This window comes from Cydia splendana, chromosome 26 (genome assembly GCF_910591565.1).
Source record: "Cydia splendana chromosome 26, ilCydSple1.2, whole genome shotgun sequence".
Classification (NCBI taxonomy): domain Eukaryota; kingdom Metazoa; phylum Arthropoda; class Insecta; order Lepidoptera; family Tortricidae; genus Cydia; species Cydia splendana.
Window position 1 is genome coordinate 7,268,509 of NC_085985.1, and position 8,040 is coordinate 7,276,548.

Genomic DNA, 8,040 nt, shown 5'->3' on the forward strand with positions numbered 1-8,040 from the left:
ATTCTGACAGATAAAACACGGTTTGCTACCGCGAAGACAGCCGTCATCGAGCGGCCCGTTCGAAAGACGATTATGGATCGAATATCGTTCCATAGACCTACCGCGAAACGCAATTTTCGGAGTTTTTGACAGCACGAAATTCGTAAAGAACTGTCAAAACACACGTTACCTCAAGAGCTAACGTTGTTCTTTCGTTTATCACAGTGCTGCCAGATGACTCACCTTTCAGCTTTTTATCCCGTTTTTGTGGCAGTGAATCCGCGCATTGTTTTGCAAATATTTTGAATGTCCTCGGTTTTTGAGCACTGCAGCGGGATGAATAAATAGATATTTGGGGATTATGCTCGATCAACTCGCAGTTTCAAAGCAGTGCTCCTGTTTTTTCAATTTCATGACCTGGCAATTTCATTCTGTCATAATAGGGTATCATGCCCTTCGTGTATCTTATTATTATAGTTGATTGTGTCGTGCTGCGTGAAATTGTACTGTTTGTTTGTGAACTATTACAAAGATGTTTCTGTCGCAAGAGAACCTGGCTGAAGAAATCCGGCAACAAGCCGCTTCTATAGGTGCCTAATGCGATAAAAATTCCGCTAAGTGAAAGTTCTGGACGCGGAGTTTGTAAATACCACGCTGCATATTTCCACATCCACGACGAAATAGCTGTAGGACCCTGTTCAATAAGGTATACGTTTTAGATTATTTCGTAAGTCATTAATCAAGTAGTCAAAACATTGAACATTCACAATAAAAGGTCTAGAGCATTGCAAGATGTATGTTTCAAGTATTCAAAGTTCTACCTTCATGGGAAGCTATGTAGTGTCTGTCAGTATCTAATTAAAATAATATACCATTTGATAGAATGTATTTTTGTATTATACAGAAGATATTAATTTAATAATATATGTAAGTATATAAATGTTATGGGACAATCTTACCCAAATTGACAAAGCCCCACAATAAGCTCAAGAAGGCTTATGTTGTGATATATAATAAATACACACATGGAAAACACACACCAAATGACTCAGGAACAGATATCTGTGCTCATCACATAAATAAATAATGCCGAGATTCAAACTGAGTTGTTCGCAAAGTAGTGTACTTCTACGTTATTTTTCCATTTAAACTTTTATGGCAGGCAGATTATCAAGATGAAGTGGGCCGGGACCAAATGGATGCCTGTTTCTCAGCAAGCGGTGTCCAACTGCTAAATTACCCCGGTCTTATCAGTATGGGCTATCATTAAAGCCGGGTAAGTGAAATTTGTTTACATTATTTATAATAACCTCATATCAGATAAAATAATACTGTGAGTACCTGGCACGTACTACTTAATATGACATGAATGAATATGAATTTATAAAATATACTGATAGATATTGTTAAAAAAAAACTTGGGTTTAAAAAGAAGAATTGTCCAGTCAAATTGTATTTGTAATATATGGGTCTTCTTACCTGATTGAAATGTTAAAATAAATAAATACATAAAACATTTACAGTTAAGGTTGTTCTAGCCCCCACTCTATCTATACACAGTGTTCCTTATATGTAGGTAATCTTACCTACATACAATAATTACGTATCTACCCAATTCTAAAAGAAGTTTACATATATACATAATTGATGCTAAGTAGTACTTAACCAGTATTTCAGTAAATACTTAGCAGGGCTCTTCTCAAAAAAATAGTTATACATACATTGTACATTAGAAGTAATGCACATTAATCTTATATCATATTTCATAAATTAAGTACTAATAATTTCATTCTGCATTCCAGGGGTTTTCGATGCACACATGTGACCCTTCATGGGCCATAGGAATATGAAGACCGCTTCTTGTATATCTTTTCCATCACGGAACAATGGTGTTCCGGACCTTTGGGAGGCGTGCGCGGAGCCGTAGGCAACACGTGAGTCCCTTTTGACACTTAATGAAATGTAAGGGGTAAACCGAGCGGATGCTGCCCTTGCCCGCGTCATGGAACACACGCAGAGGCAGCATCCGCCAGGGTGTAAGGACTATTGAGAGTTGATGGTATCTAAAATTAACTAGGCTAATGCGTGCAAGCGATGGTGATGATAAGTACTGGGCTAAGGGATATAAATGGTATAAAACGGACGACTGCCTAATAAAATGATACGCAATTTTATTTCCGGCAGATATATTATTATTATTAGTCTAATAGAAGCAGCTAAAACAGCTTGTCTATTTCTGTGCTTGTTTTGAAGGGCAATTTTATAAAAAAACCTACCTCTTATTTATACTACTGTATACTATTGTAATAATGTTTTGAAAGTTGTCTCTTTAGTGTACCTTATAAAAAAAGATTGCCTCTTTATCCTGTTAGGAGGTTGATATATTGATCAGTATATTTCATGTTTTCCATGTGTGTAAAAATAATTTTGTGGAATAATAATCTTAACCAGTTTATTCTAATCCCAAAATATTTTAATTTTAAACTGGCTCTTAGCCCAGTCGGTAGTGACCCCGTCAATGAAAGAGGAATTTTCGAGCTCGAATCCTGGTAAAGGTATTTATTTCTGTGTTTATCACAGATATATGATCCGGAGTTATGAATGTTTTATATTATTCTATCTATTGTATAATTATATCTTCATTTAGTACTCACAATACAAGCTTTATTTAGCTTTCTATTGGACTAGGTCGATTTGTGTCTTAGCTTTTAGGTTTTTTACGATTTGAATATATAAGTAGAATATAAAAAAAATCACAAAACAATAAAAAATATATAAACATATTATAAAAAAAAACTAACCTAGAATGCCGCCAGCAGCGGGGCAAGGCCCAAGCTGCCGGTGGTCAAGGCCGCAGTGAGAGGAATCGACGTAGGTACTATACGCGCCGTGTCCAAGATATTTATTAATTACTAGCTTCTGCCCGCGACATCGTCTGCGTGGGATGATGACGATGATTGAAAAAAAGTAACCCTTTCTCGGGGCCCAAACTATATCCATACCAAATTAAGTCCAAATCGGTTCAGGGGTTTAAGCGTCAAGAGGTAACAGACAGACACACTTTTACGCGCATTTATAATATTAGTATGAAAGTATAGATTATTAATTTATTTAATTTACTAAGCCTTACATTACTTATTTCCAGACTTTATAGAAGATGTGTATACTACTGTATACCTACTCTAAAATATTCATGATTTGAATTTGACTTCCATTTTTTGTAACTTCGTACTAAAGTGAAACAGAAATTAACAACAACTGACGTTTGGTTTTCAGATACGGGATCATATCAATTACGTGGACAAGTCGTATGGTGGGACAACCTACGACCCCTTTATATGGAGCAACAGGGTGTACAAGCTCGGTCCGTGCCAATAATATGAAGCCACTCTTTTAACAGGGCAGTAGTGTACAACCCAATAATACGCATCCAAAAAAGTGGACGCCAATTATTGGGCTGTACATTATTTGGTCGTGTATTAACCGGACTCGTATCTTCTTAGTAGTTTGTGGTGGTAACTAGTGGGATTTTTTTTTGGTAAAATTTAACTGGTAAAAGGTGGGATTTTTTTTCCCAGTAGTTACCACCAAAATATTGTTAGAATTCAATACTAATAAAAACAGTATAAATAGTATAGTATAAATATAGCGTGCTGTAATAAATAATTATGTGTCAGTTATTGATTCAGTAAACTGCTTTAAAAGTGATCAAAAATATTAAAACAGTTTTACCGGTATAAGTGTAAAAACTAAAATAGAGGAGTCTCATTCTAGTTGAGTAGAAATTAACTTATTATCCGGATTAAATTTATCTTATTACCTAACAAATAGTACCCTGATGCCCCTCAGGTAGAGTGTTATTACCATCCCGCTAGTGTGGGTGATTAAGCAATCGAGCCAACCAGCGTAACATGACCGAGCGATGTACTACCCTAGCGTAATTGGAATGCGAGCCTATGCTGGTTAGTCCGAGCAGTCAGCCCATCCGAAGCGCGCCCTAAGCGGTTTTAATAACAACCATGTCCTGTATTTAATTACACAAACGGGTCTACCGCGATATAATTTCATTGTTTTTACCTTTAATTCCGACGTTTCAGCTGAGTTGCACCAGCTGTGGTCACGGAAAGACTGACGTCCCAACAAATGTCAACGGAGATATTAATAAAACACCACTAAACTACCCGAAATTAGTTTATAAACGTTACGTTACGTTTGTGTAATTAAATATGTGTACAAAACGCGAGAGTTTAAAGTGTTACATGTCCTGTAGTTATTTATATAGCCTGACTACAAATTATGAATACCTACATATTCCAGCTCTGCGTCGTGTTATAATAGAACGAAATGAAGTAGCTGTAAATAATAAAACGAAATCAGTTCTGTCGGTTTTTGACTGATTTGTTTGTTCGTTTGTATAAATATGTACTTAATTCAATTTACAGTTATGTAATAAGATAAATTTAATCCGGATAATAAGTTAATTTCTACTTAACTAGAATGAGACTCTTCTATTTTAGTTTTTACACTTATACCGGTAAAACTGTTTTAATATTTTCGATCACTTTAGAGCAGTTTATTGAATCACTAACTGAAATAGAATTATTTATTAGAGCACGCTACATTTATACTATACTTATTTATACTGTTTTTATTAGTATTGAATTCTAACAATATTTTGGTGGTAACTACTGGGAAAAAAAATTCCCACCTTTTACCAGTGGTAACTACTGGGAATAAAATTTCCCAGTAGTTACCACCACGGCGAGTTGGTGGTAACTAGTGGGAATTTTTTTTCCCAGTAGTTACCAGTGGTAAAAGGTGGGAAAAAAATTCCCAGTAGTTACCACTGGTAAGAACTTGGTGGTAACTAGTGGGAATAACCCAATATGAACAGCCAGTAGCTTAGCGGGTGAGATTACCTTCCCAAATTTCCATTGACTAAATAATAAAGATGTGTTTAATTCATTTTTAACACCTCACTCACTTAGGTACTTCTATTACTGAGTAAACAAAAAGCAGAGACAGTAGGTAATTAAAAAATAATATTAAGTAAGTAACAATATGATTTATTAGTTTTGGTTTCACAGGCAGCTTTTATCTAATGCATCATCTATGTATTCAATGTCCGCTTGACTTTTGTTAATTTCGAAAATGTTTGAAGTCTATGAAGTAAATGAGTTCACTGAGGTTAAACTGATTCGGGCAAACCTAGCCACACTTTCACTTCACGGTTTGAATCATTACTAACGCTTAAAGTATTGTCTCTTCTGGTCAAGTAAGCCAGCAGTGCACGTCCTTAGCACTGGTAACTGCCATGAAGGCGTGATTGCAGCGGCAGCTCTGACTGTACGTGCCAAGTTGGTAAGGACTTCTCAGCGTGGAAGAATAGCCCGCGGAGCCCGGAGCCTTCACCGGCACGGACGACGGCTGTCTGAAATTGTTAAACTTTAGGTCAAAATTATATGCAATTATAACGCACTCTTCAAAAATTACACTATATAGAGTTATTTTATCACGAAATTGTGATTAACTAAGTTAAACAAATACCAAAATATTTCATTTACTTACTGATAAAACAATTATTTTCTCCAAAATTAGATTCGCTGTTCACTTGACACTCTTGACAGCTGACAGATGACGTTTCTTGACGGTTTTGAACCATAGACCTATATAATAGGGACAAGACATATTGTTCTATACGTACAATTGCTTATAGAAATAGCACCCATTTTGACGGCACACACATAAATATATATCTATCTCGTTTTTACTCAGCACTGTAACCCTTAGCAAAAAAAGATGACAGTATTTCAGTACGTACATAAAGTGTTCCATGAAAATACGTAAATACCTAATGCGGCCGAAAATCCGCCATGTTTAGTTCCCCAAATGTCATTATCTGTCAGTTCAGCCGGTACTTGTCCTGTCAAAAAGTCGTGGTGAAAATTAAAATGACAGCGTTTTACACAAAAATAAAACGCTAATTAAATAACTTACCATATTCGGAACCTAATAATAATATTGAGAATGGCAACACTGCGTAGTCGGTCGTATTGTCCTTTTCTAGCATATACGTCCTTCTCTCTCCCACACTCCCACCACTCAGGCAGGTTGCTTTGACAGTTAAACAAGGGAAATTTTCAAGTCATTGTCTCAAAATTATTCATATTTACACCAGGCAGGATTAAAACTTTAGGTTCCGAATATGGTAAGTTATTTAATTAGCGTTTTATTTTTGTGTAAAACGCTGTCATTAAACAACTGTACCGATATTCGGAACCTAATAATAATATTGAGACGTGTTTGTTATCGCCTGGTGGTGGGAAGACGCCAAGCCAATGTGATTATACATGTAGTTATTATGTATATGTAATATTATTATATTACGAGTGTTTAATTAATTATGTAGTACACCCTTTATTTTAACACTTGTGAGGAGAGAGGTAGTTAGTAAAGCATACATTTTGATATAAAATTATATTATAATACTAACTTTACATTTTATATATGTACTTAATGTAGGTCCTTATACATTTTCAAAGAGGATAAGTGTGTCACCACAAGGATGCTATACTTAATTATATGTATGTGAAACTAGGTAAAAGAAGATGAGATTTTAAGTCAGTCTACTCTTCAAGGAGCATACAGCATCTGTGATAAGGAGTGATGTAATTAAAATATGAAGAGATAAGAATTATTTATAAAGTACTCGAGTAGTTTTTATTTATAACTCCCAATTATTAACAAATTTAGGTTTAGGTTTAAAGAAATTTTATTACTCATAAGAATATTACAATTCACTTACATGAGATAATAATTAAGATTTGATAATAATTATCTAGTAAAGTAAGCAGTTGCAGGAATATAACAAGGACAAGACCTTTCTTATTTCCAAAATCTCTCGGGATTAAGTAGACGAATATTGTACATATTCGTTATATCACTATCACTACCCACAAAGTTAGTATTGGGTACCTACTTACTAAAATGTCATAGGGAATTACTGAATTCCTTTCATGACTGTGAGCCAATGTGAGCTACATACTTGGTTATAGCTATAAAATGCATTTAATCCTTTGTACGCTTTACTAACGCGAACGCGAGCTAATGTACCTAAACAAACCTTACTTAAAATTGTGAAGGTTACTTTGAGAGCTTAAGCCATAACATAACACTCATGTTGGCACGACTAGTAATGATAATGACGCTTTTTGATGCTCTTGGCGTTCAAATGGTTAATATAGAAATGCCACAGAACCTTATCAATGATATTTGTATAGGTGCAGGCTCATTCTGATTATATTCATGTTTAGCTATCATCAAGTGACCTAAATTGTACTCATTAATTTCTATATATGCAGTAAGTTTACCTTATCTGGTGCCTACTAGTAGACATAAGCTTGATTGGTTCTGAACGCTTAAGTGGCTTAATTTATGTAAAGCATTTATAGACATTGCATAGTTCTGAATATTCAGTTTCCTCTTTCCAGTGTGTAAATTATTAAGAATAAGGTACTTAATTCGAAACCTTAGCTCATCGCATGTGTTTTAACCAAAATGCAGATTTGTGTGTTTATTTAGTGATTTTACATTATTTGCAAAAACTGTGCGGAACCATGGGGTCCCCGACCTTTTGCCGGGCACCCGTGGGCCCAAAGCCAACAGTGCAGAGGCCCTTTAAGAGGGACCTATTTCATCCAATGCTAGAGTCAACACTTTGTCGAATTTATTTGATATTTATGTATACTTATCCTCCTTATGAACTAAGGATAACTGTAACTTTTTGATATCAAATATACGCAGAATTGTCAATTATTTTATATTCTGAAATTATAATATTACTGGATTTGGGCCAGTGTGCTTTTGTATACTATATCTCTGGCCTACGATATAGGCTAGTCTATTAACATCCCGCCTCCTGGAAGGCAGTATACAGACTTCTTAGATATATATTCACGGTAGCGCTAAGTGTGTGGACCTAGTTTTCCGACACTTGACTGCATGAGATTATTGTGAACATTTTTTCAGGTCTCGAGCAAGAAGGGTACCTAGATAGGTTGA

General features: G+C 35.3%; 1 long non-coding RNA gene across 1 annotated transcript; it reads left to right on the forward strand.

Moving 5' to 3' along the window:
- The first annotated feature begins 308 nt into the window (after positions 1 to 308).
- LOC134803108 (uncharacterized) lies at positions 309 to 2,034 on the forward strand. Its single transcript, XR_010145940.1, has 3 exons — positions 309 to 685; positions 1,142 to 1,255; positions 1,782 to 2,034. It is a non-coding gene; the product is annotated as an uncharacterized LOC134803108 (long non-coding RNA).
- The last annotated feature ends 6,006 nt before the right edge of the window (positions 2,035 to 8,040 follow it).